Raw genomic sequence first — 25957 nt, 5'->3', positions numbered from 1 at the left:
TTAACATGGGCACCCTGGATAGAGTTCACATCCTCATCCCACTACAAAGAAATCATAATACAACCCGTGTGAGCTTACCTCTTTAACCATTGCATAGGACCCTTTTGATCTATTTTCAGAGATTCCTCTTTTTCTGACTGTGGTTTATCCTCCTTCCACATAATTTCATACCTATTGGTAATGTTACCCTAAAGTATGATGACACGCATGCCAACCCCTCTCCTAATCCCATTCTACAACCTCTCTCCTATTCCTACCTCCTTATCTTCTTTTCTTCCTCACTTTCAACTTCTCTCTATCTCTCTTTTTGTTTTCTTTTTCTAATTACTTGCTTTATTTAGTTACAATCTCAGTTTCTAGATTGACTATAATGTTCACATAAGTTGTAAGCCTCTGCTCAGTCTATGGCTATATTTGTCTGTTCAACCTTTATGCACTTACAGTGGCACTTATTTGAATGCCGCTATATGCTGAGATTATGTGCACATTGAAACTTTTGTGTTTCGCTCATAGGATTGTTTATCATATGTTATTTGTCTATTTTCTCTTTTCTTATTTTTGTAATATTATTCTTTAATAAACATTTATTAAACAATTGGAAGAAGCCACTGCCCTAAATGTGTCAGTAGTTTGGTTAAGGATGATTCTATGACGGCATGTCATACGATCCTTAGGTCTGTTAAAGACGAGATTGCATTCACGTTCCAGTCTTTTAAGGGGATGATGGATAGGATGCAGGGTCCCTCTACGCCCCTATCTAGAGCAGTAAGTATGCCTGTCCTATCTGAACTTAGTCAGGAGGATATGGAAGATAGGGAAAGGGAACCCAGGTCGATTGCCTCTTCTCAAGTGGACTCAGGGTCTGATTCAGAGGGAGAGGAAGATTCCACCAGAAGGTCCAGGTACAGATTGACGCTGTACGATGTGGGGGACTTACTGAAGGCAATCTATGACACCTTGGAGATCAGAAAGGAGTCGGTACAGCTTTCTAAGCATGACCTCATGTATCAGGGGGTCAGTGCGCAGAAATCCAGGGTTTTCAATGTGCACCTCTAGTGGAATCGATCTTGCTGGAGTGGGAGCACCCTGAAAGAAGACCGTTCTTTTCAGGCAGTCTTAAACACAGATTTTCCTTTGAAAAGGACACGCCCCATCCTTGGAACAAAATCACAAAGCTGGATGCGCCACTGGCGAAGGTTTTCAAAAAGACTAATTTGGCCTTCGATGTCCCGAGTCTGTCTTCGAGTCTGTTGTGGTTCAGCCCAACAGCTCTGGTGGTGACAACAGACGCCAGTTCTTTCGGCTGGGGAGCCCACCTGGAAATGGATCTGGCTCAAGGAACTTGGTCTCAGGTGGAGGCCAGGCAGACCTCGAACCAGAGGGAGCTACTGGCAGTGCAGAGGGGGTTAGAGTCCTTTCAGCAAAGAACAAGGGGACAGCACCTTCAAGATCAGCTCTGTGGCTGTAGTCACATACATAAACAAGCAGGGGGACCAGGAGCCCTGCCTTGCAGTTGATAGCAGGCAAGATTTTCGGTTGGGCCGAATCAAACCTGGCTTCTTTTACAGCAGTCCACTTAAAGGGGACTCAAAACTCAGGGGACTCAGAACTCTCTGGCAGACTTTCTCAGCCTTCAGCGAGTAAAACAAGATGAATGGTTGCTCAACCAGGAAGTGTTCAAGCAGGTTGTGAAGTCTTGGGGCTGGCTGTGAAGTGGATCTTTTTTCGCTTCAGAAAGCAACAAGAAGGTTGCCCAGTTCTTCTCCCTGCATCCACTGGATCGAGCCAGGGAGATGGATGCCTTCGCCAATACATGGCACTTCAACCCTTGCTATGCCTTTCCCCCAGTAACATTAGTTGTGGAGGTGCTCCAGAAATTCTCGAGCGAGGAAACGGATCTCAATTTGATAGCCCTGTTTTGGCCAAGGAGGGCCTGGTTCGCCGTCCTAAAGAGATTGCCCATATATCATCCAATTCCACTTCCGGTGAGGGAGGATGTGGTCACACAGGATAGAGACCATCAGAATTACAGCATGATATCTGAGGAACAGCTGTTAAGGACTCAAGGGCTCTCACAAAGAGTCATCAAGACCCTTTTTCGAATGCCGTAAGCCAGTAACCAGGGCCATCTACACCAAAGTCTGGAGAAGGTTTGATTCCTGGTTAGCAGAACAGGGGCAGGAAGAACCAGAAATTCCAGCAGTATTGGACTTTTTCCAGGCAGGAGTGGAATTAGGCCTTTCTGTTAGCACCCTAAAGGTACAGGCCCTCGCCTTGAGTGTGTTTCTTCAGGTCTCCCTGCAGCAAGATCAATTTGTAAGGTATTTCTTTAAGGCCCTCTTCACATCCAGAGCCTGTCCCTCCTGGGATCTACCCTTGTTCCTCAGCGCGCTTACAGGGAATCCCTTTGAACCTCTGGAAAAATCTAAAATTAAGTGGGTGGTTCTAAAGGCAGCTTTTTTGATTGCAATCACTTCAGCCAGAAGAATGAGTAAGTTGCAGGCGCTCTCGATCAGAGAGACATTTTTGTTGATTTTGGAGGATAGGGTTGTGCTCAAAACAGATCCTAGTTTCCTCCCCAAAGTTTCTTCTACATTTCACAGAACACAGGACATTATCCTGCCAACATTTTATTCCTCCTCAGAGGTTGATGAGGAAGGAAAGTTTTGTTTAGTAGACGTCAGGCAAAGTCTTTTAGTTTATCTAGAAGTCAGCAGAGACTTCAGGAAGTCAGAGTCTTTATTTGTGAACTTTGCAGAAGCATGCAAGGGATGTAAAGCATCAAAATTCACTATTGCCAGATGGATAAAAATGACAGTTACAGAGGCATACAGGTTGGGAGGGAAGAAAGCGCCCCTAGTTAAGGCACATTCAACCAGGGCGGTGTCAGCTTCGTGGGCAGAGAAAGCCGATGCCACTCCGGAGGAGATATGTAGAGCAGCGACATGGTGCAGGTTCTCCACATTCACAAAGCATTACCGCTTGGACCTGGTCTCTGATAAGGAACAGGCGTTTGGGCGAAAGGTCCTCCAGGCAGTGGTCCTGTCCTAGCAGAGTAAGTTTCTTGATTATCATCTCAGAGGCTGTCCTGGATGACGATAGGAGAAAACTGGAGTTAGACTTACCGGTAACTCTTTTACTAGGAGTCTTCCAGGACAGCCTGGTTTCCCACCCAGTGTTGTTTGCAGCTGGTGCAAAGGGTATATATTGATGTCATGTCAGTGTGTTATGTCTTTCAGAGCCTTCCGGCGGTTCTTGTGGAATTTGAAGGGAAGGCCTGGAGGACCGCCTTTAAACAAATTTGGGTGAATGTGTTTCATGTCCCGGAGGGAGGAGCCCTATGTCTCAGAGGCTGTCCTGGAAGGCTCCTAGAAAAAGAGTTACTGGTAAGTCTAACTCTGGTTTTTGTAACTAATTAGGTTAATTGGTATCAGGTCAGTAATAAGACAGTTCTGACTTTGCTATGGGGGAGGGGGGCAACACAGACAGTTTTGACTTTGCTATGGGGTGAGGGGGCAACACAGACAGTTCTGACTTCACTCTGAGCTAAACTTTGGGTAATTTTCAGCTTGCATGAAGTGAGGTGTGCACAGGGAATGTCTTCCTCCCCCCCACCACAATCAAAGCTTTCCCTGTTTGGAGGCGATTGGACGATGGTGGGAGATCTCTGGGGGGAGATCAGATAAAGAACTGTTTGTTACATTGTAGCAGATGATGAACCAGATTGTACATTGTATTGCATCGCGTTGTAGCCAACGAGGGATCAGGTGTTGAGTTGTATCAGGGGCGAGGGATCCGGGGTCGTGTTGTAGAGGGCGAAGTAACGTTTTTGTTCCTGTGTTTTCTCTCTCTTGTAGGTTTAAAGGAAACATCTGACTCCCAATGAGAAACCCAACTCCACCAAAAACCCAGCAGCCCGGACAGACGAGCAGACAGAGGGGGGTCCTTTTGGGGAAGAGTGCCGAGGTCTACCCCCCATCTGCCTCTTCAGTGCAGTAGTCCCCCTTTTTTTTAAATACATGGTTTTATAGGGACTCACACTGTGGATGTGGATGTCTTATTCTATTGCATCTTCTTGATGGGAATATATCCTTCCACATCTACTGAGCTGCCATTGAATCTGCCATATCCTCGCTCCTGTGGTTAGAGGACACCCGCTGCCTCAATTATATATCACACCAGGTGTTCTTGACTCTGTAATAGTCTATTATACTCTAGACTCTATTATATTATTCTGGTAAGAGTCCATCTTATGGTGGTGGAATCGGATCACTTATGAATTTGGATTATATTGTTTTTATGATTGCATGGTCTCTCTCTCTCTCTCTATTCTCTCTCTCGCTCTCTCTTCTCTCTCTCTCTCTGACCTGCATGAAAATCACAAGTACACTGCAGCCAAGCCGCAGTGGATAAGTGTGAAACCGCCCTAAGTGTCAGCACTTATCCATTCTGATGTCACTGCATCTGTCCTCCTATGATAGTAGGGCTCAGTGATTGGTGGCCCCGGCCCAAGTGCTGTCACATGGGAGGGGGGTGGGGGGTCACATGCCCCCCATACCAGGAGGTGTCAATGAGTATACCTTGCAGTGGCGGTAATCCTGTTCTTTCCTTGGGCGGGTCAGTCCAGCGGATTTACTCCTCGTCACAGCAGCATCTGGGCCAATCACTGAGCACCAGCACTGTCACATGACAAGAAGGGGAGTGGGTCCCATACTCCTCTGTACTCCAATACATTTCATATCCTTTATTTTAACTTTCAGTGGAGGGGAAAAAAAAGTAAGGGGGAGGGGATAAATGTAGCAAAATATAACATCAGATTTTACCCCCATGAGCAGAAACGACAATCGTACACATTCCCACTTTCAAGAAATTTGAAACAGATTTTTAAAGTTTGTCCCAATTATTTAAATAGTTTTGTTATATATAAAGAAGGATGTACTACGGGATTGTATAGTGTAAGTCCAGCTTAACCACCTCCATACCGTAGGCCTTCATATGACATCCTGGGCTTTCAGTGGTGATATCCGGATGATCTGCACCCATCATACAGATATCATTTTTTTTCCCCTGGTCACCTCTATGACCTTCGGAGGTTGGGCGCGACGTTATGACGTCACTTCTGACGCCGGCAGACACTACCATTTTTTGGGCTGGGAAGCTGAGATGTTTATATTTTAATTTTATTTGATTTAATGCTTTTCAGCCTAGAGGAGAGATGTGGGGTCTTATAGAATCCACATCTCTCTATAAAGATTTCCTGTCATGCCCCAAATCCTATTACAAGGGATTTTTACATTCCTTCTAATAGGAATAAAAGTGATCAAATAAAAATGTAAAGGGAAAGTGTAAAAATAAAATGAAAATGAAATCGACAATAAAAAAATATATAAAATATAAGTGCCCCCGTGTTCGGCAGAAGTGAACGCAAACGTAAGTCGCATCCGCATATGTAGGCAATGTTCAACCCACACACATGAGGTATCACCACGATCGTTAGAGCGAGAGCAATAATTCTAGCACTAGACCTCCTCTGTAACTGAAAACATGTAACCTGTAAACATTTTTAAAGTGTCGCCTATAGAGATTAAGTACCGAAGTTTGGCGCCATTCCACAAGCGGGCGCAATTTTAAAGCATGAGATGTTGGGTATCTATTTACTCGGTAAATAGATACCCAACATAGATACTCAGTACTGTAACATCATCTTTCCCATTATACAAAAAGAATTGGGATAACTTCAGTGTTTGTTTTTTTTTGTTTTTTCAAAAATGAGACCATATGCTGCAATACACAGCCCCCGGTGTAAGCACCCATAACAGTGATCACAATGGCACCATGTTACCAGATTGACCATTGAATTGCTTCTTTCTTCTGAGGCCCCTTATGGGAAGAAGAAGCCTTAGATGCACTTCTCATTGGTCAACATGCTCACATGGCAGCAGCAACCAATGAGCAGTAGTAGAAATGCACCTGCGCTGTGGTTTAAATTGAATGTGAAAATAAATTCAGATGATTAAACCAATTAAGTTAAATTGGATTAGGCGGCTGCTGCAATGTAGGTGCCTGTGTATTCTGTAGTGTGAATCCAATAAGTATTAGGCCCCATACACACTATTCGATTTGCTGCAGATTTTTGTCTTCAGATTTACCAAAACCATATAATATGAGGACAAACCTTAAGAGTTTTTCAATTTGTATGCAATCAGGCAGGCCCTTGCACTACATGGCTTTGTAAAATCTGCAGAATATCTAATAGTGTGTATGGGGGTCTTACAGCGCTGCCCTAATATAAACTCATAGAACATAGTTCTAGGCTCCTATACAGTTCAGAAAGTCCAAAAAATATCATCTGTGTTCAAACAAATGGTGACAAAGTGCTCGGTGCTTATTCCATGTATATAGGTGACTTCTGTGCTCACAGACGTGCTCCACCATAAAACGTTCCCCGTTTGCATTGATGTATGGAAGGGAGGAAGTTTTCCCCCCGAAGTTCCTGTTGAAATGCCGGTCAGTTTCTGGATGACAGCTGTGCTGCAATTCTGTGCTCACAAATACAAACTTATCACTTGCAGTGGAAGTGATTTAAGGCTGCAGGGCTTATCTAGAAATGTATAGGCTGTTCACTTCCTACAATAAGGAAGTCAATACAGCTTTATGTCAAGTTGTGCACGTGCATTTGTTAATTGTCATTAAGATTTTTTCAATAGTTTTAGGGTATTGTATTCATTGGCATTTTTTCAATCTCTTAATTTATATATATTTATTTTTTATTTTTTGTAGCTTTCCCAGATCATTCTCCCACATGAGACTAGTTATTTTTCCTTCATGGAGGAGAAGAAAGCTGCAATGGAGATTGTGAAAGCAACCACAAAGGAAAATATCTGCAAGTCTCAGAACAGACAAAAGGAAGCCTATGATAAAAAAAAGTACAGAAAAAGTATAAAAACATAATTAAAACCGTTGGGCAAGAGGTACGGCTGTTCAACATGAGGAAACAAGGCAGGAAAGGTGGAAGGATAGAACCAGACTTCAATGGTCCTTACACAATGCAGGCAATATCTGGGAAGCAGGTCACATTGTTACATTCTGAAGGAGTTCTTCTAAAGAACAAATACAAATACAATGTTGACCACATAAAGCCTTTCCTGAAGCCAAAAAATGAGGGCAAGAAGGAAGGTGATAAGCAATCTATGGAGACGCCTAAAGGACACAGCGGCTGTAATAATACCGCTCAACAGAGGCCTTCTGTCATATGTTATGCTGCAGAAGTACAGGAAGATAACATGGTGGTCACTATTGAGGTACAAGCAAACTCAGTATCTGCATAGGATATATAAATATGACTATCATTTTATGTTTGTGTTTCTCCAACATTTTGTCACTCTGTTTAACCTCCATGCAGTATATAAAGTTTATGGTTTATTATACATGTAATTGAAAATCAATCTTGAATTTTAATCCCTCAATAGATCCTTCACAGAATGTCGTGCAAACCATAGAAGAGAGAGGTAGCTTTAGATAGCTTAACCCCGTTGGTCATATGTTTGGCCAAGCCTTGTTGGTATGGCCGTTATAGTTTTTGGGTAAGGGGCGTATCCAAGATGGCGCACTGAGCGGACGCATGTGAGAGAGCAAAGCTCTCTCACATGCGTCTGCTCAGTCTCCGAGGCTCAGTCCTCCAAGGCTTCAATCACTTTTATCGGCACCTACGGACTCCGAATTGGGACCGCAGACCTCCATATGCACCGCCGATCACATCAGACACAGAAAGGACGGGGAAAGCGATACGTTTTCCCCACGGTACCGGAGGAACCTGCCCCAGCCTATACAGACCGCGTGGTGGCCTGCCCGCGGTTCTCCATTAATATGGCTTCCCAGACTGAGCCTGTGGAACAACCCCCGCTATCCCAACCTGGCCTCACAGAGGTTTTAACAGCCAAAGCCAAGTGTCACGAGTCGATCACATCCCTTGCCACAAAGGTTGATGCTGTTCAGCTGGATATTGGACTTATCAGACTCGATATGAACAAAATGAGATCCAGGATCTCTTCTGTGGAGCAACGTCTGAGCCACACAGAAGACATAGTGGGGGAACATACTACAGAGCTGCGCACGCTGCACACCAAAATTAGGGCCTTGGAATACAAAGCCGAGGATGCTAAGAATCGTAATAGGAGGAACAACCTCCACATTATAGGCCTGGCAAAGGGTGTAGAGGGTCCTCATCCGACCGACTTTGTGGAAAAGTTCCTACGCACCCTTTTGCCCTCAGCTCAATTTCCCCCCCTTCTATGCAGTTGAGAGGGATCATTGCATCCCCCCTAAGCCAGGTCCACCAGGATCACCACCCCGCACCTTTATACTTAAATTCCTGAATTTTAGAGACCGGGATGAGGTACTAAGAGCAGCAAGGATTCAAGGAAACCTGGGACACCAAACCAACAAAATACTAACCTTCCCTGATTATTCTGTGGGAACACAGAAACTGAGGCGCTCATTTGATCAGGTGAAAGCAGCTATGCGTCTCAAAGGTAATAAATACAGCGTCCTATTCCCTGCACGCCTGCGGGTACAAGATGGAGAATCGACAAGGTTTTTTACTTCCCCTAGGGACACATCATGGATGGATTCCCTACCCCCGCATCGCTGAGAGCGCTGTTTTTTATTCGCCCTGATATTTACCCCTGCTGTGCACTACAGCATCTTCCACACTGGACTGCCTAACACCGGGGTCATCGGGGGGTAATATCTCTCTGACAGGGAAGGGGGTCTTCTGATCCCTACTCCGGTTTTCGCACCTGATGTGCCTACTGAAACTCACCAGTTTGTAACGTTTAAGTTTGTGCCCCTGGTATACCCAGGAGATCTGAGACCAAGACAGTCATGTCGCTCAGTGTGAGCGATCACTATACCATATACTAGTGTCACCTTTATGTGCTGAGCCCTATTGGAACGACATTAACTAATATAACATCAAGCATAGGAATGTCCTGCTTCATATACCAGAATGAATGTGCTTTGGAAGAGACCTTAAAGATTATGTTACCACTCCTGTGGTGGACTCTAGTGGTAGAACTGAGGGACTGCAGATTCAGAAGTTCTCCTGGAATGCAGATTGCTGCAACACAAACTCCTTCCTCTGCATCTCTTCACTGTCACACACAATGGAGAACTACTCTTGTTGATGTCTCCTCCAGATGTCAGAGACAACTCCTGTGCTTTCTTTCCATATCCTAAATGGGCTCATTTTTTCTTCTTATGGACATTCTTATGGAGCCTTAATACATTTTTTTTTTCCTTACCAGCGGTGGAGCCTCTTCCACATCACACAGACAGTCCTATCTCAGTGTGATAATATACCCACTGGTTCACACCCCCTAGCACTGGGTGTATTATGTGTGGGGATCCAGGCATTCCTTGGTTGGGGTGGGGGATGCAGGGAGGGGGGAGGGGTGGGATTATGTTGGGCTTGTTAATGTTAATATTTTTCGTTGTAACAGGTGCTTTGTGTTGTAGGTGCTTAAAATTGAAAGATATGGTACTGTATTTGCTGCCGCAGACGTTATGTTTGGGGCTGGGATGCTGCCCTCGCGAGCTAACTCCCCCGGTCCAAAATGATCGCACATACCCCACATGTACTATAATATCGTCGAACGTGAGGGGCCTTAACTCCCCGCTTAAACGATCCCTGGTGTTCCGTTTCCTGCACTAATATAACCCCCACATCTGTATTCTGCAGGAGACACACTTGCAGGGACATAAAACAATCTGCCTCCAAAAACCATGGGTGGGTCGAAGTTATCACGCCACTTATTCCACATACGCTTGCGGGGTCAGCATCCTAGTCTGGAAATCTTTACCCTTTAGACCGATCGAGATCAAGACTGACAGAGAGGGCAGGTATGTCATTATCCATACCTCGATATATGACAGAAACCTTGTACTGGTGGGACTATACTTACCCCCTCCGGCCTCAACCCAGATATTACATGAAATCATGCAACTGGTGGTTCAGATGGATTGTGGCCTTGTCCTCCTGCTGGGAGACTTAAATATGGTCCCACATGCGCGTCTGGACAGATTGTCTGCCTCGAGCCGTGACTCCCCGGAGTTCCGTCACTGGGCTGACACTTTTGCCCTGATGGATGTCTGGAGACATCTGCACCCGAAACAAAGGGAATTTACTTGCCATTCCGCTACCTTTAAGACCCTGTCCAGGATTGACTTAGCCTTTGTTTCTAACCCGGCTCTACTCTGTGTTCGCGATGCAGCGGTGCTCCCCAGAGGTATATCTGACCACGTGTCCATTTGCATATCCCTGGCATTAACTGTTCCCCTGAGTCCCGCCTCTGGAGGCTTTCCAGTTTTTGGGCATCAGAGGAACAGTTGCAGGAGCCCATGACTGCCTCCATATGTAACTACTGGACTGACAATGCCGATGCCACTACTCCCACGCTTTTGTGGGACTCCTTTAAATCCTGGGCTAGAGGGGAATATATTTGCAAAATTTCAAGAATTAAGAAGGAGAGGGCTCGATCCCTGTTGGAGCTGGAGGAGAGTGCAACAAAGTTGGAAGCTAAGTTTGTCTCCAACCCTGACGATGCTCACTACCAAACTTGGCAACAGGCACTGCGCAGCCTCTCTGAGGCCAGAACTGCAGACACAGATAGGGCCCTACTGTACTCGTCCCAGTGGGTATTTGAATTTGGGGGGCAAAATGGTAAACTTCTGGCATGGTTGGCTAGGGGCAATACCCCATCTACTCCCATTGGTTCCATTAGAGATTGTAATTCCCAGTTACTTACGGCACCTTCCAATATTAACAACCAATTCAGGGAATTCTTTGAACACTTGTACACCTCCAGGGTGAACTACCCAGACTCTGATCTCTCCTCCTTCCTGGTCTCTGTGTCTTTCCCGGTTCTAACCATGGATGATAGAGAGACTGGAGGCTGATGTCACTCTGGAGGAAGTGCAAATGGCGGTGGGTGGTCTAAAGGGAGGGAAGGCTCCTGGAGCAGACGGCCTGCCATTTGAATTCTATGCGACCTTTGCAGAATTTCTGACCCCTCTGACTTCGCCTCAATGGAGGCTTTGTCTGACTCCATGAATGAAGCCATAATAGTGTTGGTCCCCAAGCCGGGTAAGGACCCCCTGGACTGTTCGTCCTACAGACCCATCTCCCTATTGAATGTGGACGCCAAGATCTTTGCTAAGATTTTGGCTAACAGACAGACCCAGGTGATCGAGGACTTGATTGACATTGACCAGACAGGATTTATGCCGGGAAAAGGCACCGACATTAATATCAGGCGACTCTTCCTAAATACATCTGAGACACATGACAACCCAGGTACCAGAGTAATTGCCTCACTAGAATCCGAAAAGGCATTCGACTCTGTCGAATAGACCTACCTGTGGGAAGTACTGCGCTGCTTTGGGTTTGGACCTAAATTTATACATGGCACCTGGCTTCTGTACCATGCACCTAGAGCATGCGTCCGGACAAATAACTGGCTCTTGGAGACGTTCGACCTTTTTCGGGGTACGCGTCAGGGATGCCCGCTCTCCCCCAGCCTGTTTGCCCTGGCTCTGAAGCCCCTGGCAATTTTGATCAGGGGCGCTCCAGATGTCCTGGGTTTGCAGCTGGGTAAGCTGGAAGAGCGACTGTCTCTATACGCGGACGATTCTTTACTATATCTCAATGATGCTGGGCCCTCACTTCTCGCTTAAAATCTTTGACAATTTCGGAAGATACTCAGGCATAAAAATCAATTGGTCCAAGTCGGTCTTATTCCCCTTGGATGATAATGCAACCCGTGAGGCGGCCCCTCCCCCCCTTCATTGGGTGGAGGAATTCAGGTACCTGGTAAGTCCAGGTGACTAGGCGCCCCTCGGACTATATCGCTAAAAACGTACTTCTTACCCTATTAGTACTGCGTACAAAGTGTTCTGCATAGGCTAACTTACCTCGTAATCTTCTGGGACGTATTAACCCAAGTTTAACTACCTATTTCTTAACTGCCCGGTGTGGGTTCCCGCTGCCTTTTTTGGGGACATTGACAAGTGCATAGGCACATTTATTTGGGGCTGTACGGTCCTCGGTTGGCCAGGTCAACACTGTGGTTGCCTGCTCATTTGGGAGGCCTAGCCCTCCCCAATTTCCAGGTTTACTTTTGGGCTGCAGTTTTGGTTACGGTCCAATGGTGGTTCCAGGGATCCAGAACCAATGCTGCTGTTTGTCTGGAGGCATGCTGCCTGGGCTTACTGGCTAGGCTCCGCAGTTTCGCCTACGGGGGACCCGGGGCTTATGAGACTATACCAGGACCTACAAGAACGACGTGGAGGGCTGCCCGGAAGTTTTTCGGGCAACCGAATCAATGGTCACCAGAACACCCCTTATGGGGAAACCCCAACCTACCACACCTCCACACTGTTCCAGACCCTCAGGTGTGGGCAAGGTTTGGCATTACTACCCTGGGGCATGTTATGCCCCAGGGTGATTTGCTACCATTCGCAGATCTAAAGGCCAAATTTACACCACCCCTATGGATGCAGTTCAGATATATGCAGCTACAACATGCAGTCAGAGCTCAGTTCCCGAGTTTGCCTATCCTCCAAGCTGACCCTATAGAAGAACTTCTAACCCCGGGCGACTTGACTAAACCCCTTTCCACCTTATACGGAGCACTATTGGGCACAGATTCTCCCAAGTTAGAGAGGGTGTGGGAGGCGTGGCACAGAGACATACCCTCACTGGACAGGGAGGGGTGGAACGACTGTCTTTAGTATGGCCCTAAACTGCTCATCTCCTCTAAAGACAAACTCATCCAGGTAAAATTCCTACACAGGGTATACTTCACTCCCCAAAAACTACATTGGATTTTTCCTGACAGGAACCCGGAGTGTCCCCAATGCACAGCACAAGTAGGCACGTTTATGCATATGTTCCGAGAATGCCCGATGATCTCATCCTACTGGGTGAAAGTATTCAATGTCATTAATTCTAGACTGCAGCTATCTCTTCTAGTTAAACCCGAGCTGACCCTACTGGGGGTACATGAGGATGAGCAACGATCCCACCACTCCAAATTACTAATCTTTTACTTACTATTTTATGCTAAAAAATAGATTCTCCTTAAATGGATTGACCCCCCCCCATCTGTCACCTTCTGGAAAGCACTGATTAAAGCTGCCCTACCAATGTACAGAATTACATATAGCAATCGAGGTTGTAAGTGGAAGTACGAGAAAGTATGGGGCCCTTGGATGGCTACTTAGGGGCTTCACAGCAATTGCCATATGTGGACTAAGTTAAATGCAGCACATTGTATCAGGGGAAATACAAGATTTTAGGTTTTCTACTTTTCTGATTGTGTGTAACGCTGCATGCAATGGTATGTATGTTTGTACCACCTCTTATGTACACAGGTATAATTGAATGCAATATAATGTACTGTACTAACGGCTATTATGTAACTTAACCTAAATGACAACAATAAAGCACCTTTGTTTGTAAAAAAAAAAAAAAAAAAATCGTTTTTGGGTAAAGTTGCCACTGTTTGGCAGTTTTACTGCGTTCTTTTTCTACTTTGACCACAATGGTCATTTTTGTCTTTGCCCTGTTGGTATTGCCTTTGCTATCATTTGGCCATTCCGGTTTTCTTAAAACTTGCCAATCTTTGGCATTACGTTTTATCCAGTCCTTAAAGGTTTGATATTCATGCTAATTTGTTTTCTGTCCCTCCCCAGTTCAAATGTTATGGCTGAAAGATGTTCAAATGTTGGGCTTTACAATCTGTATGTCTCTTCATTTCAAACACCGCGTGCAACAAAGTGGCTGGTAGATGAGGTAAGAGACTACTTGACTACTGGTGAAAATGTATCCAAATCAAATGTGTTATTATAGGGAATTTGTTTTGTTTCAAATATAAGTAATTGATGCATACCTACATCACATAATTAAAAAACAGCCGGCAAGTGTGAATTATGCGAACTATGTGTGCTCGTGGTTTATTTCTTTTTTTTGTTTTTGTTCAGCATGATCATTTTTAATTTCATATTACACAGGAATCTGTTCGTCAAATTTGTGCAGTTGTTGGCAGTGCGTTGTTTGAAGGGCAAATACACAAATTTGGAAAGGTGGGTTACTTATCACCATTACAGCTATAAGTATGGAATTTATCAAATTCATTACTAACTCACTCTAAACCCTTTTGCACAGAATATATTTCCGGAGGAGATTTGGGTGTGTCCGGTAAACGTTGGACATCACTGGATTTTAGTGTTATTTATTAATTCACAAAGTTTACCTTTCTTTACTCATGTTATTGGACTCTATTATTTCATTCTGTCATGTATATAGGGTTGTCACCTTATCTTTAAAGGAAAATCAGAACACTAAACAAAAGTCATAAAATGTATAAATCTGAATGAAATAATACCTAAGTAATGCCGTGTACACACGATCAGAAATTCCCCCAGCAAAACTCCGATGTGAGCTTTTGGTCAGAAACTCCAACCGTGTGTATGCTCTACCTGACTTTTGCTGGCGGAATTCCCGACAGTAAAATATTGAGAGCAGGTTCTCTATTTTTCGGTCGGAAAAAGTTCCAATCGGAAATTCCGATCGTCTGTACCAATTCCGACGCGCAAAATTCCTACATATGCTTGGAAACAATTTGACGAATGCTTGGAAGCACTGAACTTCATTTTATCGGCTCGTCATACGTCACTGCGTTCTTGGCGGTCGAAAGTTCAGAGAACTTTTGTGTGACCGTGTGTATGCAAGCCAAGCTTGAGCAGAATTCCTTTGAAAAAAAACATCCAAGTTTATACCAACGGAAAATCAGCTCGTGTGTATGCGGCATTAGGTTACATCTTCATCATAACAATGGACACATTTCTAAACCACAAATGTCTTGGTCAATCCTGGACAGGTGTCAACCTTATGTGTCTATAGTTTTTAAACTTTAACCCTCTGACATTGCAGAGTGCATCTGCTCTATAGAGACCAAATTATAAATGTGAAACCATACCATTACCATAATGAAACATTTATTTTAGATTATCATCATGACCGAGCAGCTCATGTTTGTCATGGACCCAATGGGAGCTGAAATTGCTTATATATCTAAATTGCATAATAACTGGAGGTAAGTGTGCCTCGTGAAAAAGTTGTTCTTTAAAAAATAAAATCGTATGTGCACAAGTTTAAAAGGAAGTTTTTGAATTTTGATTTCGTTTTTTTTTAAACTAGTTTGTTCCTGCAGATGACCACTCATAAAGGTCAGGGAGTCCAATGGAAAACTGCTATTTTAAACCACAGTAAACAACAGGACACCAGTAGCTGTGGAGTTCTAATTGTGATGGTAATTGTTTGTTTTCCCACATTATTTCAGTCCATAATAGATGTTAAAGTGTTTGTTAACCCCAAAAAATAATCCACATCTTGGTCCCTCAAAGCAGATTACACTGCACAGTGCTTGTGCTGTGTACTCTGCCCCCCTGGAAACTGTAAAAACCTCATTGTACAGGACAAACATTTCCATTTATGAAAGCAACATGGGAACAGATCGAATATTGTTCTTCTCATTCTAGGAAGTGTCTGGGTGTTTAGACTCTACCAGGTCAGCCCCAGAGCCTGCAATGAAATCATTTACAAATTTGCGTTTTGGATCTTGATCTTGAAATACGTTATATGTGTTGGTGGATTCCAAATCCTGTTTTAGTGACATATTCCATTTTTATTTTCATTTTTTGATTACTCATAGTTTGCACATCTCCTTTTCTGTTTATATATCTATGTGGGAATTAAGTATTTAATTTATCAGGAGATAGCAGCATTCCCATAGGTTTTCCAGTTTTTTTTTGTCATTTATTCACCTTTTTATTTTAGGTATTTTTATGAGTGTTTGGGTGAGCCCAGATTCATTTCTATACACATGTATTGACACTTAATATTATCTAATTTGCTGCTGCTCAGACTCTTTTTATTTTATTTTTTTTTTTTTTCAGTTTCAGTGGAGTGGTTTTTATTTTGAAATGGATATTTTTGAGTATCAAAAAAACAGAAGAATAGATCCAGAAGAAATTTTTGATAAAACTAGTGCAGATAATGAAGGCATTAGAGGGATTTTCATGCGATTAAAATATGTTTTAGTGACAGAATTGCATACGTCTTGGGACATAGTCTTCCTGGAAAAAATATCGCAAGGAGAAGATGATCCCAAATAGTTTGCGATGGAATGTATATCCAGATAAAGGGGAAAAGGATCCTAAGGAATGGTTTCTTTATTTTAATAATGTTGGCCTTGATTTTTGGGGAATTTCTGGTCTCTAGGAAGAGATGCAAAGCATTGAAGTTACAACAGGAAATAAGTGAGATTAAGGAAAAACTTCTCCCCTTTAGTCAAGAAGGCTTATATCATGTATATAACTAATGAACTGAAAGAGATGATAATAATAGAGGAAGAAGAGGAACAAAAAAATTAAAAGACGAAAGAAATATATTAGAGACGTGGAGGACTTTAAGTCCCACAGCGTCTTTAAGTGTCAGGAGCTATATAAGGACACAACAGTTTTGAATATAGAAGAATTGGAGGTAGAAGGTATGGATAGCCAAGAGGGAGTTAATCCCCTGTATGGCGGTCACCCTGATCCTAACATAGGGATTTAGGATCCACTCGGGGAAAAGGGAGTCGGACCCTGTTTAAATCTAGTGGAAGGGGTATATCAAATAAAAATAGACCCTATAATTCCCCCAGGAACCGATACATTTATCCACCATCCAGGAATTACCCCAACAATGGAGGAAGATCTCAACAAAATAACCAAAATCAAAATAGAAGTTCAAGACCTATGGAAGAAAATTATAATTATCAATATCAACAAGGGAGACAGCCCCAGATAGACTACACTGGGACTTATGGGGAATACATACCAGGGACATTAAATAGGGGGGTATCATAATGATTACCAGAATTCCCCGCGAACTCTGTATGGGTATGATATTCGGACAAAAAAATCGCTTTGACGCATTACAGAATTTTCCATATAATTATTCAGGAAACCAGGAAGGAGATTCAGAATATAGGGAATGGGACTATAGGCCATCGCAAGATAACTCAAGACGCTTAAAATCATCACGAGGCATAGTCCCTTTAAAGGACCAAAACTGACAATTTTTTAGGGAAAGGACGGGTAAAAAAGGAAAAACCAAGAGAGGATGTAGGGGAGGGAAGCAGTGTCATTCCCAAAAAGAGAAAGAGGTAACCTGTGAAGGCTATCTTTAATTTGAGTGGAATAGAACTTACTAAAGCTGAAAAAAATACATTGAATAAAGGACTCAAATTTGTGCCACATAAACCTCTGAATAAATTTCAAACATTTATAGATTTTCAAAAATATGTCAGAAAATTACATATAAAAAGACATTTTCTTACAATACCGAGAGGCACTGGCACAGCTAACAAAACTAAACCATTGGGAACAGGTTAAAGAAATGCTTCAACATTTAATCCACCAGGAAAACCAACCCCTAGTATTTGTGTTTTTAAAGATCTAGTTCTGCAAGATTTGAGGAAGGTGACTTTTAAAAACCGTAATAAACAACAGAGTATAGTCACTGATTGTATAAAGTCTTTGTGTGAAAGGAAGGACTTAATTAATTATTCGCCCAGCGCATAAAGAAAAAAATGAAAAATCTTTATTGGATGGAAACACATATAAGGTTTTACCAAGAGATCCAAGCAATCAGTTTTAACGATTACTAAATGATTTAATACAGGAAGGGTTCAGGAAAGGGCTTTTAAATGATAAAGGAAAATATTTTTTAATTCCCTTAGCCCCCAGAATACCTATTATCTATTACTTGCCAAAAGAGCACAAAAATCTCCAAATCCTCCAGGACAACCTATAGTCAGCGGGATCGATTCGATAACTTCCCGTATAGGAAAGTTTGTCGATTTCTTTCTGCAACCTTTGTTAAAAAAACACTATTTTTGAAGGACTCGAGGCAGAATATTAATGAAGTTTCCACTATTAATATAGAGAGGGACTTGTTACAGCGGACGTCTCCTCTCTATATACGATCATCCCACATGAAATAGGATATATGGCAGCTAGGTTCTTCTTAAATAAAGATCTAACTATTAAAAAACCAATGAAAGAATTTATTTTGTAGCTTTTAGAATTTGCCATGGAACATAATTATTTTTATTTTGGAGTAGGGATGGGCTGTCTGTTCGAGTCAAACATCGGCCGTTCGCTTGTTCGCCGAATTTTGAACATTATGGGCCGTTCGCACCAAATTCGAGCGGCGCATCACGGCCTATAATGCACTGCGTCATAGCAGTGCATTGCTGGCTGATGATTGGCCAAGGATGCACTATGACCCGCATGCTTGGCCAATCACAGCGCCATCAGCGAAGAGAGCCATAATTGGCCACAGGCAGGGTGCCTGTGGCCAATTAAGGCTCAGGGGGTTAAGTACACGCCCCACACTATATGAGGCCGCCCGCACGTCGGCCTCCTGTAGTGTGTTGGTGGCGTTTGTTCAGAGAGAGACAGGGAGACTGTCGTTTCATTTAGTTTCAGCAGGCAGGCAATTCCTGGTGTTCTGTTGCTAATATACTTCAGGCAGGCAGGCGAGACAGTTAGATAGCTGCAGTGTATTTAGTATATATGCATCTCGGTTTTGTGTGTGTATATATATATATATATATATATATATATATATATATATATACACTGTTTACAGCTTAGCTAGATCTCACTGCAGACAGTTCCTGGTGTACTGTTGCTAATATACTTCAGGTAGGTGGGCGAGACAGTTAGCTGCAGTGTATTTAATATATATATATATATATATATATATATATATATATACACACATCCCGGCTTTGTGTGTGTATATATATATATATATATATATATATATATATATATATATATATACACACATCCCGGCTTTGTGTGTATATATATATATATATATATATATATATATATATACATATACATATATACACACACACACACACACACACTCTGTATACAGTTTAGCTTCATCTCACTGCAGACCATTCCTGGTGTATTGTTTCTAATATACTTCAGCCAGGCAGGTGACTCACTGAGCTGCAGTGCGTTTAATATATATATATATATATATATATATATATATATATATATATATATATATATATATATATATATATATATATATATATATATATATACACATACACAGGCTTGTATATATATATATATATATATTCTAGCCAAGCCTATACCTGACTAGGTCATTGCCTGAGTGCATGTTCAAAGACACTTTCAGCCAGGCAGGTGACTCACTGAGCTGCAGTTCATAAAATATATATCCACTGCATTGTAGTCCAGCCAAGCCTAAACCTTACTGTAGGCCATTCCTGGTGTACTGTTTTTAGTAAACTTCAGGCGTTGTTTTGCTAATCTAATTGTACAGTATGTCTGGAAGGCCACCAAGGAGAGGCAGATGCTCACAGACCACTAAAAGAGGGCAAGCAGGCTCTGTGCCTACAGCTAACCGTGCTAGTCATGGACACGGTTCATCCTCAGCATGTGGACGTGGGGCACGCTTGTCCTTTTTTTCGGCAGCTGGCCGTGTTGAGCCACAACATGCAGAAGAGATGGTAGAGTGGATGACCAAGCCGTCCTTATCCTCCTCATCCTCTGTCACCCAGGCTCAGGGTACTTTGTCTGCCAATGTAGCTGCCAAAGCGGCCTCTTCCATCGGCTCAATGTCATCAGTCACTCCATCCCTAGCCCCACCATCATGCCCTGAGGAGTCCCCCGAACTGTTCAACCACAGTATCGGGTACATGTTGCCGGAGGATGCAAAGTGTTTTGAAGGCTCTGATGATGGTACCCAGGTTGAGGATGAAGGCAGTAACGTGAGCCCAGAGAGAAGAGGGGGTGCCCAAGAAGGACAAGAAACTGGCAGTCATACTGCCAGGTTTGCTCCAGTGGCGAGGAGGGAGGGGATGATGAGGTCACTGACTCTACGTGGGTGCCTGATAGAAGAGAGGAGGAGGAGGAGGCACATCTTCAATGAGGCAGGATGCCCTCCAGGGGCCAGCTTAAGGGCAGCCAACCGACTGCATCACACTGCAGAGCTCCGCATGTGCAGGGCGCTGCTGACTCTGCACGTTTTTCCAAAAGTTCTTCGGTGTGGGCCTTTTTTGAGACGTGTGCAGCAGATCGCACTGTTGCTGTTTGCAACAGATGTCTAAAGCGTATAAAGCGTGGCCAAAACAGCAGCTGCTTGGGCACCACATGCTTGACCAGACATATGTCGAGCTTCCATGCAGTCGGTTGGCAACAGTACTTAAAAGACCCACACCAAAGAACAAGGCGGACCTCTCCTTGCTCCTCATCAGCTGGGATCTCCAACCCCAATATACCTTCAGTCCTCTCAGAAACCAGCACTGACAGGAATAAAGGTATAGATTTAGGTGTTGCAACCCAAAAAACGGATGAGGAATAGAATAAAGAATAAACCCGGAATATATAAGAGACGGTATCAAATCGCTTGAGGTTAGGAAGGACATCATTGTCCGCCCGGCAGATAAGGGTGGGGGGGTAGTTGTGATGGACAAGTCTTTTTATGTTTCTCAATTAAATGAGTTGTTGAGTGATGATGTCACTTATAGAAAATTAAGAATGGACCCTACAGAGTCATACCATGCTCAGCTGGATGCTTTGATTGAATGGGGATACAATATCGGTGCCTTCAGCTCTAAGGAAAAATGATATTTAGTACCGAGCGCATGTAGGGTCCCCATTATCTATACATTGCCCAAGATACACAAGAATTCTCAGGTTCCACCAGCACGCCCTATAGTCAACGGTATAGGATCAGTCACAGCAAGATTATGGGAATTTTTGGATTAATTTCTCCAGCCGAGTGTCAAAACCACTAAAGCTTATTTAAAGGATACTTCAGAATTATTAATACTATTGAATGATGTCCAACTGAGCAATACGTTGGAAACATACCTGATTACAGCGGACGTGCGATCGTTATATGCGATCATCCAGCATGAGGATACGGCCCTGGCTTTAAACTGGGCTTTGAGTAAAAGGGATGATATACCTCATACCCAGAAACAGTTTTTGGAACAGGCCCTTGATTACTGTATGACACACAATTATTTTTGGTGGAATGGGCAGTTTTTTTCACAGCAGGTTGTCGTGGCTATGGGAGCCAAATACGCTCCCAGCCTCGCCAACCTGTTCATGGCCGAATGGGAAGATAGATATGTTTTCAGTAGAAGGTGTCCGCAACTCAAATTTTACCATAGTTTCATAGACGACCTCCTATTCATTTGGGAGGGCTCGCTTGAGTCTGTGATGAGGTTCTTAGAAGACCTTAATCAGAATACTAACAATATTAGGTTGGACCATCAGATCAGTGAGGAGTGTCAATTTTTTGGATGTGATCATTGAAAAAGAGAACACCAGGTTGATCGCTAAGGTCTACTTCAAACCCACAGACCACAATAGTTTTCTGTCAATTCATAGTGGCCATCATCCATCTTGGATCCGAAATATACCCAGGGGACAGATGTTGAGAATTCAACATAACTGCACGAGAACGAGTGACTTCCATCAACAAGCTCAAATATTGAAAAATAAGTTCCTACAGAAGGGTTACACAGAGGGATCCTTGAATGACGTTATTCAAGAGATTTCTGAGATTTCAAGAGAAACATGTTTGGTAAAGAAAACTGAGAACCAGAACTCTAATGATCAACATCAGTTGAGCTTTATATCCAGTTTTCATTGCCAATAGAAAGAAGTAGAGAACATCTACCGTAGGCATTGGCATATACAGTACCTGACCGCGAGATTGTGTTTCCAGCGCGATACCATCGCGCTGGTTCTCGGCGACAGGGTACTGTGCATGTCGCGCTGGCTCACTCATCGGGAAAGGAAAACTTTGTTTTCCTTCCGTGATGAGTGACAGGCAGTGCTGACAGCTGTCTGGTATGAATCCTGAGGCGGGAACACCGCGCCAAATTTTAAATGAAAATTACCGGTGTGGGTTCCCCCCAGGGGCATACCAGGCCCTTAGGTCTGGTATGGATTGTACGGGGAAGCCCCTACGCTGAAAAATCAGCGTGGGGGTCCCCCCAAAATCCATACCAGACCCTTATTCGAGCATGGAGCCCGGCTGGCCAGGAAAGGGGGTGGGGACGAGCAAGTGCCCCCCCTCCTGAGCCGTACCAGGCCGCATGCACTCAACATAGGGGGGGCTTGGGGGAGGGGGCGCCCTGCGGGGCCCCCCACCCCAAAGCACCTTGTCCCCATGTTGATGAGGCCAAGGGCCTCTTCCCGACAACCCTGTCCGTCGGTTGTCGGGGTCTGCGGGCTGGGGGCTTATCGGAATCCGGGAGCCCCCTTTAATAAGGGGGCCCCCAGATCCCGGCCCCCCACCCTGTGTGAATGAGTATGGGGTACATGGTACCCCTACCCATTCACCTAGGGAAAAATGTCAATAAAAAAAAACACAGTACACAGGTTTTAAGAGTAATTTATTAGTCAGCTCCGGGATCTTCTTCCGACTTCGGGGGAGAGAGCGTCGTGTCAACATCGGGGAAGAAGAGAAGAAGCGGCAAGACAGCGGCGGCGAGAAAGCGGCGTCAAGACAGCGGCAGCAGACCGGTCCCCTCGCTGGCAATAGAGCTGGAAGAAGATAGCGACGGGGCCCGGGAGAAGAGGCCGAACACAGGGAGAAGAGGCCGAACACCGGGAGAAGTTGGAAGGAGACCCCCGAAGTCGGAAGAAGATCCCGGAGCTGACTAATAAATTACTCTTAAAACCTGTGTACTGTGTTTTTTTTTTTTATTGACATTTTTCCCTAGGTGAATGGGCAGGGGTACCATGTACCCCATACTCATTCACACAGGGTGGGGGGCCGGGATCTGGGGGCCCCCTTATTAAAGGGGGGTCCCGGATTCCGATAAGTCCCCTGCCCACAGACCCCGACAACCGACGGCCAGGGTTGTCGGGAAGAGGCCCTTGTCCTCATCAACATGGGGACAAGGTGCTTTGGGGTGGGGGGCCCCGCAGGGCGCCCCCCTCCCCTAAGGCACCCACCCCCCCATGTTGAGGGCATGCGGCCTGGTATGGCTCAGGAGGGGGGGGGGGGCGCTCGCTCGTCCCCACCCCCTTTCCTGGCCGGCCGGGCTCCATGCTCGGATAAGGGTCTGGTATGGATTTTGGGGGGACCCCCACGCCGATTTTTCGGCGTAGGGGGTTCCCCTTACAATCCATACCAGACCTAAGGGCCTGGTATGCCCCTGGGGGGGGAACCCACGCCGTTTTTTTCATTTAAAATTTGGTGCGGTGTTCCCGCCTCAGGATTCATACCAGACAGCTGTCAGCACTGCCTGTCACTCATCACGGAGGAAAACAAAGTTTTCCTTTCCCGATGAGTGAGCCATCTCGGCGCTGGCAAATGCGACGGGGCTCACAGGTGTCAAATCTCGCCGAGAAATGCGGCGAGACTGACACAATATCACGGTCACCTACTTATTAGGCAGGGATAGACATCTAGGAGAAATTCTAAACAATTAACCTAGGTTTATCTATAGATGGTCCCCGAATTTTGGTGATCTGGTTGTTAAAAAGCTATTGGACCCTCCAGATCAACAAGCCCTTAAAATTAATCTGAAGGGCTTTTTCGCGTGTAGAAAATGCAAATGCTGCAAAACGGTCAACATTAGTAATAGAGGGACAACGAGGGTCACCAATAGAGAGGGTGAATCCTTTGATATCAAAGAATTAATCACCTGCAATTCATCACACGTGGTGTACCTGATGTGGTACCCATGCGGTCTTTTCTATGTGGGAAGAACAAAAAGTGCGGATTGGGGAGCATATCACCAACATTAGGTTGGGTTTTCGTCACCATAGTGTATCCCTACATTTCAAAAAAAAGCACAATCAGGACCCATCTCTGTTACAATTCTGCGGTCTGGATACCATCCATCCTTCTTGTAAGGGACCTATCACAGAGGGAAACCCGCTCGATTTTCTTGATGAAATGCACCTAGGGGGTTAAACATTGAGATGGACCTCAATTGCTTTATTAATGATTTTTAGTTTATGAGCTCCCATTTATGAAATAATTTGTATGTGCAATAATACCACCCTTATTCCATTAATAATTGTGTATTTCATTTATTGACCTTTATACATCATAATTTGGGGTTGTGCAACCAACTCATGGTTATGATACCTGTCCCCTTGTATAATAATATACTCTATATATACTGCACACAAGATAATGTCCTTTAATAAAGACACCATAGTGTGTAGCTATATATTCACTGTATAGGCTTACAGAGTTCACCAGTCTTCCAGTTCAAAATAATATAAAGATCTAGTATAGCAAGAGTGATGTCTGTATAGTGACCACTGATTGCTTTTTATCACCTTTCTGTTTTTTTCTTAGCTTTACGTGAAGTCATTCATATTTTTTAATATTTTCTAATATTTTCAATGTCAGTGGGATCAGACTGTGCTTGAAACATTGTTTGCCCTTTGGAGCTATATGACAGCATCATGACTGGTTTATATAGCTTATATATTTTAACTAGATATAGCTATTATCTCCGCAGCACTCTAACAACATACCATAAAAATGTTTATTCCAGTTATGTGTTTAATCTGTGTACCGGTGCTTCACGGTCATGGGGACACGATGTGTGAGCATGTGCGGAGCAGGGGATCACATGACTGATGATGATCACATAATTGATCATGGGTAGTATATTAGGATTGAAGGACCGCTTGTGTAACCAATCCCATTTGAAGAAGTCTTTTTGACGAAACATGTCTGGGGCGTGGTTACACAGCATTCCATCACACTGACATTAGACACTGCTGTCTGGAGAGGACTACGCCGATCAGACTGCTGGGCCTTAGAAGGTTGGGTGAGAGACACACCAGTTTACACTTCAGGTCTGCTGTGACCGCGGTGCACCGTTGGATCATTGATCCTGTTGTTTGCTGTGGATTTGTTCAAAGGCTTATTTGTTTCAGTTTAAAAGTGAGTGCAACCATTGAAGTGTGCTTGGAGTGATTTTAATAAATTTGTTAAAACGGTATCACGCCATGTGGAGCACTTTATTCATTTGTCTTTCACATATGGAGCCGGCTTGATTGCAGTCACGGTTCATCACATGCAACCCAGGTGTTGCTGTTTTTCCAAACACGAGAGTGGGACGCTATACATTCTGGTGAGTGCGCTCTTCAGAGGGAGTGGTGTCACTATCACAGTGGTGTGGTGGAAGAGTAGAAAATCTATCACATAGGAAGATTGAAAAACTGCTGTTGTGCTGGATTTTTTTCATGTGAACTTTTTCCATGGACTTTTTACAGTTTATGATTTTTGTAATGTTTTTATTTTTATACTGACACTTTTCACGGGGTGTTATATTCCTATCTTTATTACTGTTTTTTGTATAGAATTAGAGTGTCACCGGTATCATGCTGTTTTGACTCATATCTTTACAAATATATATTAGCGCCACTTAGCTGTCTGTACACATGTGAGAGGTATAGTTTTGGGATTCAGAACAACATAGAATTAGGTGTGCCAAGTACTTGCGGGCAATCTGCTATCACTACACCAATGTCCGATTGTAGCAGGCAAATTTCCCTACCCCAGTTGCTAAACCGGCGAAAGAAATTCTGTCCCAACCATCCACATGCTCAGTGGCTGAATGCTAGTTTGGCTAAATTGCTAGCACTCCAACTGCTGCTTTTTCATCTGGTAGACTCTGCCCCCTTTCGAGAATTTGTGGAATGTGCGGTACCTCAGTGGCAGGTTCCCAAACGCCAATTTTTTTCTCGTAAGGCAATTCCGGCTCTCTACCGACATGTGGAAGGCAATGTCTTGGCCTCGTTG

Source organism: Aquarana catesbeiana, linkage group LG02 (genome assembly GCF_042186555.1).
Source record: "Aquarana catesbeiana isolate 2022-GZ linkage group LG02, ASM4218655v1, whole genome shotgun sequence".
Lineage (NCBI taxonomy): Eukaryota > Metazoa > Chordata > Amphibia > Anura > Ranidae > Aquarana > Aquarana catesbeiana.
This window is presented reverse-complemented; position numbering follows the sequence as displayed.